The sequence below is a fragment of the Sapajus apella genome, unplaced genomic scaffold (genome assembly GCF_009761245.1).
Source record: "Sapajus apella isolate SASKATOON/1434 unplaced genomic scaffold, GSC_monkey_1.0 scaffold32, whole genome shotgun sequence".
NCBI lineage: Eukaryota > Metazoa > Chordata > Mammalia > Primates > Cebidae > Sapajus > Sapajus apella.
In genome coordinates this window covers 24349027-24360540 of record NW_022436972.1, presented here as the reverse complement: position 1 = coordinate 24360540, position 11514 = coordinate 24349027, and the positions used below count along the sequence as shown (strand labels likewise).

The following is an 11514-nucleotide window of genomic DNA, read 5'->3' as shown; positions in this document are numbered from 1 at the left end:
GAAATACCTGAGACTGGGTAATTTATGAAGAAAAGAGGTTTAATTGACTCACAGTTTCACATTGCCTGGGAGGCCTCACAATCCTGGCGGAAGGCAAAGGAGGGGTAAAGCCCAAGGCAAGAGAGTATGCGTAGGGAACTGCCCGTTATAAAACCATCAGATCTCATGAGACTCATTCACTACCATGAGAACATCACAGGAAAAACCTGCCCCCATGATTCAATTACTTCCCACCAGGTCCCTCCCATGACATCTGGGGATTATGGGAGCTACAGTTCAAGATAAGGTTTGGGTGGGGACACAGCCAAAGCATATCAAGGCCTTTTCTGGATTGGCTTAAAAGGCCAGGAGAGACATCAGCCTCCGGTATTCCTGTGTAGAGGAAAGGCAAGGATGCCCTCTTCTCCCTAGAATGATGTCCATTACTTGATGACCTTTCGAGGTGATCTCTGGCTGCAGCCTCTCCTCTGGAAGAGGTAGGTAGGAGAAATGCTTGAAGTGCTGGGGATTTGGGGGCTGGGTTTCAACAGAGCTGTTGAGAAGGTAACTAGGAACCAGAGCTGTCCATTAGGTTTTGTTGAGCCACTATGGAAAACAGTGTGGAGATTCCTTAAAGAACTAAAAGTAGAACTACTTTTGATCCAACAATTTCATTACTGGGTAACTACCCAGAGGAAGAGAAGTAAGTATCCAAAAATATACTGCATACACATGTTTATAGCAGCACAATTTGCAATTGCAAAAATATGTAACCAACCCAACATGCCCATCAATCAGCAAGTGGATAAAGAAACTGTGAGAGAGAGATATATATATGTATATGTATATGTGTGTGTATATATATATATATATACACACACACACACACACACACACACATATGTGATGGAATACTACTCAGCCATAAAAAGGAATGAGTTAATGGCATTCGCAGCAACCTGGATGGAATTGGAGACTATTATTCTAAGTGAGGCAACTCAGGAATGGAAAACCAAGCATCATACATTCTCACTCATAAGTGGGATATAAGCCAAGAGGATGCAAAGGCATAAGAATGACACAATGGACTTTGGGAACTCAGGGGAAAGGGTGAGAAGGGGGTGAGGGATAAAAGACTACAAATAAGGTGCAGTGTATGCTGCATTGGGTGATGGAGGCACCAAAATCTCACAAATCACCACCAAAGAACTTACTCATCTAACCAAAAACTACCTGTTCCCCAATAACCTATGGAAATTTAAAAAAAAAAAAGGTTTTGGTTGAGGAATCTTCTCGTGGTAAATTAACTTTCACCTCCCATGTTTGTATTTTTATTTGTTTTTACTTCTTTACTGGTTGTGATAGATTGATTTATTGGCCCTGATTCTTCACTCCTGTATTCACACCTCTACCCACATGACTTTGCAGTTCCTCCCACTAGAGGCAGGTCTTACTTGTTCCTCAGCTTTGGGTCACCCTGTGACTTCTTGGATCAATGGGCTGTTAACAGACATGCAAGCAGGACATAATATGTGTTTGAATGATTAGGCGTATTTTTTCAGGCCTTTGCCATCATCATGAGAAAAACATGCCAAGCTTGCCCACTGGCCCAAGGAGAATAAGGGGTATGTGGAGAAGATCTGATCCCAATTTGCAGCTTAGAACTGTTCAACTAAGCTCAGCCTGTATCAGATGGCCTCTAGCCAATAAACAGATGCATGAGCAAAATGCATTCTTGTTAGGAAGTGCCACTGAAAATTTTGTGGTTGTTTGTTATGTTGCTATGGCTGACTGATAAATTAGTAAACATTCCTTTTGATGCACTCCAACGTTCTCTTTGCTGAATTTATAAGTAAAAGCATTTCCCAAACCTTGGTTAGGATATCTGCTGAAATCAAGATGTTCCTAAGTCTAGGAGGCCATCTCCAAATCCTGGGGAGGTCTGCTGCAAGTCTAGAAAGAAAGAAGGATTTAGGAAATGCTAATCAATCTGGGGAATACAAATCTGTTCTTACACTTTGAATAGTTTTTGTTGTAAAGTGAATGCTTCCATATTATCTTCAGGTTAAGACTGTAGAATGTTTAACTCCGATGAGATAAACTGAGGCTGCTTGGGACAGAATTTTTGGACCTGCCTGGAATTTGTGCAATCCAAAATGGAGACCATGAAGGCTCTCTGTGAACCGCAAGACTAGAAAGAATGACGCCCTTTCTCCTGCTTCCAGGAAGGGCCATATTTTTACACATAGTATTTTTGTTCTGACTATGACAAAAATACATACACATTTTGGAAAGTACAGAAAATAATAAAGAAAATGAAAATCATCTACAATTTTACTACCCAAAGATGATTACGATTGGCATTTGACATTTTCCCTGAGTGTATAAAAAAATGCGTTTTATCCTGCCTTTTAAAAAATGCATAGCATTATATCTGAAGAATTCTTTCATGTTGTTAAAGGCTCTTTGTAAACATCAGTTTCAATGAATGATACTATTTCAGAGATGGTTTTCCTGTTATTTGAGCTACCAGTTCCCTAATGTTAGGAATTTAGTTATTTCCAGTGTTTCACAGTGTAAATAATACTGAATTAAGTATTTATACACACATTTTTGTTACTTATTTATTTTTAAGGCAAGGTTTTGTTTTGTCACCCAGGCTGGAGTGCAGTGGTGCAATCACACCTCACTGTAGCCTTGAATTCCCGGCTCAAGCAATCCTCTCCCCTCAGCCTCCCTAGTAGCTGGGACTACAAACCTGCACCACCAAGCTTGGATAGCTTTTTATTTTTATTTTTAGTAAAGATGAGGTCTCACTATGTTGCCCAAGCTGGTATCAAACTCCTGATCTCAAGCTCCTCTCATCTTGGCCTCCCAACGTGCTGGGATTGGAGGTTTAAGCCACTGCAGCTGGCCCTGGCCTGTTAATGTTTATTGTTATTTTAGAATATATTCCTAGATGTATCAAATAAATATATATATGTGTGTGTATATATATCTATATATACATATATATGTATATGTGTATATATGTATATATATGTATATGTGTGTACATATATGCGTGTGTATATATCTATATATGTATATGTGTATATGTGTGTGTGTATATATATGTGTGTATATATATGTATATATGTGTGTGTGTATATATGCATATATATGTATATGTGTGTATATATGTGTGTGTGTGTGTGTGTATATCTATACACACACACACACACACATATATATATACACGCACATATATATGTATATATTAGTCTGTTTTCACACTGCTTATAAAAACATACCTGAGGCTGGGCATGGTGGCTCATGCCTGTAATCCCAGCACTTTGGGAGGCCGAAGTGGGTGGATCATGAGGTCAGGAGATCAAGACCATCCTGACCAACATGATGAAACCCTGTCTCTACTAAAAACACAAAAATAAAAAATTAGCTGTATGTGATGGCACGTGCCAGTAAGCCCAGCTACTTGGGAGGCTGAGGCAGGAGAATTGCTTGAACCAGGGAGTTGGAGGTTACAGCAAGCTGAGATTGTGCCACTGCACTCTAGCCCAGCAAAAAACCTAAAAAGCAAAAAAAAAAAAAAAAAAACCTGACGGGGCAATTTACAAAAGAAAGAGGTTTATTGGATTTACAGTTCTGCATGGCTGGGGAGGCCTCACAACCATGGCAGAAGGCAAGGAGGAGCAAGTCACATCTTACATGAATGGCAGCAGGCAAAGAGAGAGCTTGTGCAGAGAAATTCTCATTTTAAAAATCATCAGATCTCATGAGACATATTTACTATCAGGAGAACAATATGGGAAAGACCTGCCTCTGTGGTTCAGTCATATCCCACCAGGTCCCTTCTACAACACATGGGAATTATGGGAACTTCAAGATGAGATTTGGGTGGGGACACAGAGCCAAACCATATCATTCTGCCCCTAGCCTCTCCCAAATCTCATATTTTCACATTTCAAAACCAATCATGCCTTCCCAATAGTCCCCCAAAGTCTCAACTAATTTCAGCGTTAACTCAAAAGTCCACAGTCCAAAGTCTCATCTGAGACAAGGCAAGTCCCTTCTGCCTATAAGCCTGTCAAATCAAAACAAGTTAGTTACTTCCTGGATACAGTGGGGGTACAGGCATTGGGTAAATACAGCCATTTAAAATAGGAGGAATTGACAAAAACACAAAGGCTACATGCCCCATGGAATCCGAAATATAGCAGGGCAGTCAAATAAAGCTCCAAAAAGATCTCTTTTGACTCCATGTCTCACATCCAGGTCACACTGATATAAGAGGTGGTTTCCCATGGCCTTGGGCAGCTTCATCCCTGGGGATGGTGAAGTGAGTGCAGGAATCCTCTGCACGGGGACAGACACTGTGATGCCTTCCATGAGGTGAGCGGGGGCTGCAGTGTGGTCAGATGGAGAGGGAGCTCGAGACGCTGTCATGTCATGAGCAGGCTGAGGAGGCTGCAGGCCAATGGGCTGAGACAGCAGACTGCATCTGGTGGGTAACAGGATGGGCTGGTGGAGAAATCCATGAGGCTTGAAGGGCCTGCCATGGCTCTGGCTGCTTTGTGAGGAAAGTAGTCCCAATTGTTCCCCATCTCAATCGCAGGCAAGGTGGAGTTTGTTAGTGTCAGCATGTTAGCATGTTGGCAGAACCCAGCCCTGCTACCTGAGACCCAGATGGTTCCAGCAGGCATCACAATGTGGGTCAAGGCAATGGGCCAGGTGAGGGGGCGCTCAGGCTCCAAGGTGGCTTGGCAAGACTGCTGCTCAGAGGTGCCCCATGGTGACCAAAACAACCCAGCCAATCCCAGCCCTCTTTATGTGAAGGGCAGGCTGCGTAAGCTCCAGGACTGTCTGCAGTACCAGGGAAAGACATTCCTGGGTCTCTGTGAAGCCCACTCCATACACCAGTGGAGCAGACATTTTTGCGCCTACCTCCCATGGATGTATCCATTTCTTCTTTGCCAACACAACCCTGATTTAGTTCTGGTCTGTACCCTTTGTCCAAGAGCTAAATGCTTCAGGAACACTGGCTTTGAGGGTGGGGGGAGGGGTGGGTAAGTCCCAGTTGGTGTCCAAACTCATCAAAGAGCTCCGATACTGCCTGCCAGTGATTGCGTGAAGCATGGACATCTGGTATAATTCTGGCCAACAAGCCAGATGTGAGGGGAAGTTCTGGTGTGTAGGGGCGGGGAAGAGAGGGATCGGTGTTCTGAGAAAGGTTTCCTCACTCTCAATAAGAGACACAAAGAGGAAATGGCTCCTTTTTCTGAGTCTTGGCAATGGTGTGCCCAGATGTGACACCTGGAACGTTGGCAGCCACCTTGTGACTGAGAGAGCAGTGAGATGAGCAGAAGGAAATGATGGGAAGAACCATGGTCCTCTCCATGTCACTGAGTCACCCAAAAGAACAAGCTTGGAGCCTCCTGCCTTTGGACTTCTAGTCGTGTGTAAGCAGTTGATGTAGGCTTTTCTTGCTACTTGAGATCACGGAATCACTTGGTATGAGATCTGTGACCTGAGGGACTGCAGCCCATGAGCCATCCCAGTTCTCCCTCTGGGTCCTGTGAATTCATGCCTGAGATCTCTGGATTAGTTCCCTGTTAATTTGCCAACAATTTAGTGGTTTAAACCAACGCAAATTTATTCTTTTACCATTCTGGAGGTCAGAAGTTTAAAATCAAGGTGTTGGCAAGGCCACTTTCCTTCTGAAGTCTCCTGGAGAATCCTGTTTCTTGTCTTTTCCAGATTCTAGAGCCCCCCAGCTTTGCCCTCTTGTAAGGACATTGTGATTGCATTGGGCTCGCCTAGATCCTCTAGGATCATCTCCTTATCTTGAGATCTGTAACATAATCCCATCTGCAAAGCCCCTTCTACCATGTAATGCAGCATATTCACAGGTTCTAGTGACTAGGGCATGGACATCTGTGGGAGGGAATTATTCAGCCTAACAGCCTCCCTCATCCAAAGTGGTCCATGTGTCCCCCTCCAGGTTCCACGGAGGCTGGTGTTTCCTGTGGCTTCCTCTCTATGGCACCACTTGCATGGACCCCAGCCTCACAGTCCACCCGGTGCTTCCCACCAATCAACTCGGGCCTAGTGTCTACTCCTTGTGGGAGAGGAGAACCTGGGATTGAGGGCGGGGGGAGAGAGAGTGAGAGAGGGGGATTGTGGTTGCAGAATGAACTGTAGCTACTTCAAAGTGGAGAGAAATAATGGCCTTGTATTTTCTCAATAGCAGCAAAGCTGAAAAGGATGTTGTCAGAGGTCTACCAGATGGCTTCAATGAAGTTCGGGGTGTCCTTATGTACTCATTGCTTTGTGGACCCTCCTCAGCATCAGAGTCCCTGCATCAGATTCATTCCATCTGGGTGCCTTGACATCTATCAGGGCATATGAGCATCAGAGTTGGATAGGAAAACCAATAGGCCACTGACCTATTTCTTATCCATTCTGGACATTGGCTAGACTTGTGCCGGGGAGAATTCAGAGTTGCAGGGTCAGCTTTTGGGAGCTTTCCAGTCGTTTTTCTACTTTATATCACATGCTGGGCTTCAGGCTGGGCCAAAGAGGCCCATATGTGGATCCCGGGTGCATTTTGCACACCACATCCCAGACTGCATCTCTGCATGACCGTCTGCCTTCTGCCTTTGCATTGGTTGTAAAGTAGGGTCACCTTGACTGTAGAAGGAGGGGGTGGGGGCAGTCTCTAAAGCCCTGCAGCTCTCCAACAGTACAGCTGGCGGCCGGGACACTAAAGAGAAATGTTTGACATCAGAAACAATGAGGACAGAGCATTCTAGGGACTGTCATCACTCCCAACTCCAGAAAGGGATGTGGCAGGGAGTGGACTGAGTTGGCTTTGGGTGGCCACCTCCCACAGCCTGGCAAGGGATATGTTGTTCTGGCCTCTTAGGCATCAAAGGACCTCATGGTAACTCCAACTTGCTCCCACCCCACCACCCCTGCCATCTGTCCCCATGGGTGGGAAGATGTCCTAGCTTCGGAACAGACCAGGCTCACCAGGAGAAGTTAATTCATGATGCAAGAGATGATAAACAGCAACACAAATCTTGCTTGGAGAGTAAGCCACTTCTTAGAGAGCAGAGCTAAGACATCCTTTTGTTGTCTAGATTCTAGGGATGGTAGCTTCTCACCCTTCGCTTTGATGAGTCCTTTGAGAACTATAAACCTCCAAAGAATGCTTTGTTTAGTGGTGGAAAGAGGAAGAACTGAAAGGAGGAAATAGGGGCCTTTGTCCTCTAAAGAGTAAGCAACATGGATGATGACATCAACGGCCAATGTGGACGTGACACCAGCACTGGCACCAGCAGCCCTGAGTTGGCAGAATCTGGCTAAATGTAAATTCTTCTGCCACATTGGGAGTACCTCTTGCCCTCACTGGGCCTCACTCTCCCAGGGAGATTACATCTATGTCCTTACCCAAAGGAAGTTGTGGCACATCCATGGAATAAGGCTGGGGCTAGAAGGCTCCTTGGAAAGGATGGTGGATCTGAGAACCCGATGCTCACAGGAGAGGGTGAAGCACAGTCTCTTGCTATGTAGCCTTCGCTGTCTCTGACCTCGAAAGTCAGCATGAGTCTTCTCAGCAGACCACATGTGTAATTAGCATGAGAGCCTTCTGGAAAGGCACCAGGCTTCTCAGACACAGCCATACATGAATGAAAAGACCCACAATCTGGAGGCCCAGGGGACGGAGGAGGAGGCTGTTGGCGTTGGGTTTGGGTATTTGTCAGGGTCTTGGTTACAAATCCCTTCTGGGCTAGTCTGCTCAGTGGCTTTGGGTGTCTGTGCCAAGGTAGCAGGGGGGCCCACTGGGGAGTCCCCGGATCTGCAGGGTCTGATTCATCCTGTGTCAGTCCAGGGAGATGACAGATGGGTCTGATTTTTGGGCAAAGAATTACAAACCAGTGGTAATGAGAGACAAGCCTCTCCTAGATGCTTTGGGGATCTTCTCAGCATGTGCTCCTCCTACGTCTTTGTCTCCTTTCCCATACTCAGCAGCAAGGCAACCCACAGGCTCCAAGCAGTCCCTGGGGAAGGAGGCTGGTGGTGAGGAAGAGATGGTTTTCCATGGAGCTAGGATACAGTGGGGAGCAGCACGCACATCCATATGGGGATGCTGAGGTCACTATGGCTAGAAAGTTGGCCAACTTCTTATTATCTGAAAGGTATCAAGACTCAGAGTGTGACCACTCAAGGCCATTCTGCCCACACTGGCCATTGGCCAGGACCACTGCATACTTGACATAGCCAAGAGAAGCAGACTTTGGGGGTAAGATGGCGTAAAGGAATCCCCTCATTAGCCAAGAAAATGCAAGATCCTTTTATCAGTCAGGGTTTATAGCTGCAAGCAAAGGCAGCTGCCCCTGGCTGGTGAAGCAGAGACATTTTATTAACAAGACTGTGGGTGGCTCATAGTGTCCCTTGAGCCCTGGGGCACGTGGTTTGGAATTTGCACAACCAGGTAGAGCCCCCTAACTTCTGCCACTGAACCAGTCTGGGGAAGACATATTTGCTTTGCTTAAGGGCCCACTGCCAACACTCCAATCCTGGGTGCTGACTGGAGCCAGAGCCCCTGCCCCTAGAAAATGGATGTCCTGCCACCGTGATCATCGCTGCCTGTGGCCAGGACACATGCTGTGTAGGGAGACCTGCTGCTTCTTGTAAGGGACAGAGCCAGGCCACTTACCTTGCCTACCTGCCACAGGGGCTGGAGAAGCCAATGTTTGGCACTTTTGATTGTTATAGTAACAGGCCACATTGCAGGGGCACAAACATAGAAGGCAACACAGGTTTCTGGCGACCAAACAGATGACAGTGGTCCCCTACAAAGCATTAATTGATAGGAACTGACTACAGGGCATCTGACTCTGCTCCTTCTTGGAAATGGCCTTTTAATGCTAATGCACCAGACTCACCTCTGCTGAGGGTGGCAGGCACTTAAGCTCAGTCACCTGTTCCTGAATATTAGATGTTCTGTGTAAACACACCAACCAGTAAATAATTCCTGTTATTTTATTTTTTCAGCTTTATTGAAGTATAATTGTATAGATGATAGATTCAATATATACAATTGAATCTATACAATAAAATTCAAGGTGTACAATATAATGATTTGATGTACATATACATTGTGAAATGATGACCACAATCAAATTAGTTAACTCATTTATCACCTTAGTAATTGTGTGTGTGTGTGTGTGTTGAAAACATTTAAGGTCTATTTTCAGCAAATTTCAAGTAAAGAATTGCTGTACATTGGGATCTATTGTTCCTGTTAGTATAACTTCTCTGTTATTATACATGGAAAAAGTTATAAGGCACACATCCACCAATCAGCTTCCCAAATGTAATTAGATGTAGTGAAACATTTATATATGTAATAAACTATCACATTAGGATGTAAAATACTAAGCTGGGTGCAGTGGCTAATGCCTATAATTCCAGCACTTTGGGAGGTTGAGGCAGGCAGGCCACTTGAGGTCAGGAGTTTGGGATCAGCCTGGTTAATATGGTGAAACCCCATCACTATCAAAAATAGTAAAATTAGCCGGGTGTGGTGGTGTATGCCTATAATTCCAGTTACTTGGGAGGCTGAGGCAGGAGAATTGCTTGAACCCAGGAGACAGAGGTTGCAGTGAGCCAAGATTGAGCACTCCAACCTGGGTGATAGAGTGAGACTCTGTCTCAAAAAAAAAAGGGTTGTGAAATACTTAAAACATAGCTTAAAACACTGTGGTTGTTAATGGCTGCTCTGTATGAAGTGGCATTGTAATGCCTCTCAACACCAGCAGCTTGGAAAACCCTCATCCCCTTTGCTGATGTTCACCATGCTTTACACAACCTTCCGGGTGTGATTCTGGTGTTCTGTTAAGTGCAATTGCAATGTTTCTCAAGACTTTATAGACACATTGTTTTGTTTAAAATGTAGTGTTGTGTTTTAGGGATATAAATATACATTTGCCTTAGATAAATTCTGGCCAAAAAACATTTTTGAGAGAGATACCTATGTTTTTGAAGTTTGCATATTAAAAACCAAGCGGCATCCTACAATGGGGATATTAACCAGGAAGATGTTTTCTGGGGAAGGTCTTGATTTGAAGAATATCTCCTGAATGCCAAGGACTTTCCACATTTTAGCACTAATGCCCACATTAACCTTAACCCCATTTTACAGGGTGTGAGCATTGAAGGCAAACAAATGTGGGTGTGAAACCTAAAGCATCAGTGATTAGCTGTGTGCTGTGCTGGCCACTTTACCCTTCCCCATCTCAGGCTTCTCAGCTTTCGGACAGGGGTGATGACATTTTCATCAGAAGATTCTGGTGAGGGCTTTTTAACTTTTTTTTTTCAGGGCAGTTGTGTTGGTGGCACATTGGATATTTCTAACATGTACAAACTTATGTATTTTGATTTACTTTTATTTCTATGTATATATGCTTCTCTTAAAATGCCAAGAGCTTTCTCTTGCTATCATTGCTCCTTTTGAAACGATTCGATTTTCAAGTCTACTGTCGATTGTAATGTTAAAGATTGAGTCACTGACTGAAATTCAAGACTTAAGTCCGAAACAGTCAAATTGAACCCTCAAAAAAGAAAAAGAAAGAAAGAAAGAAAGAAAGAAAGAAAGAAAGAAAGAAAGAAAGAAAGAAAGAAAAAGACAGACTGCGTATCGGAAATCAATACTGTGGAAATGAACTATATTTGCCATTATGAATAATGCCCAATATAAGAATATGCTTCTGGAATTCAGGACTACTACCTTTAAGTACCAATGATACTTATTTTTCAAAAATGTATTTTTAAAAACTGAGTACAATTTTATTGAATCCTGATAGTCCCTGCCCCCACCCCATGAAGTCGGAACTATTATTCTTCTCATTTTGCATGCAGAGGAACTGAAACACACAGAGGGTAAGGAATTTGCTTGACATCACAATTAGTAAAAGTCAGAGCTAGGATTCAAATCAGTACTAAACCCATCGACTTGACCATCTTAGAGCTGCTTACTTTCAATACCTTCATAAAACTCACAAAAATATCCTTATTAATGTTTTGGCTTTATATTACACTGTACATTGACGTTTTTGAAAAATACAGATCCCTCTCATCAAAAAAAATTTTTAAATAGGACTTCCTCCTTTTGGTTTTGCCTGATGTTTTCACAAGATGAGGTTCAGGTTGCTTGTGCCCTGCTGGAATACGACTTGGTTAGGTGTGTCCTTCTCAGGGCATCACATCTGGAGGCACACAGCATCTGCCCATGCCTCCTTGGTGATGGTAATTTTGATCACCTTGTCAAGGTGCTGTTTGATTTCTCCCCTGTATAATCAAATCGTTATTCCCTCTCTCTTCCTTGTAAATAAAGTGTGGTCTGTGGGGAGACACTTTAAGACCAGGCAAATATCCTGTTCCTCATCAAAATTTACCTCTATATTTAGCATCTACTGATGATTTGTCCCTGACCCAATCTTTACTAAGATGGCTGGAACTTGGTGCTTT

General features: G+C 44.0%; 1 long non-coding RNA gene across 1 annotated transcript; it reads right to left on the bottom strand.

Annotated features, from left to right (window-relative positions):
• Positions 1 to 246: 246 nt before the first annotated feature.
• LOC116562499 lies at positions 247 to 7196 on the bottom strand. The gene is made up of 4 exons (XR_004273978.1): positions 7012 to 7196; positions 1851 to 1932; positions 1194 to 1227; positions 247 to 547 (listed from the first exon to the last, which is right to left on the bottom strand). It is a non-coding gene; the product is annotated as an uncharacterized LOC116562499 (long non-coding RNA).
• Between the last annotated feature and the right edge of the window lie 4318 nt (positions 7197 to 11514).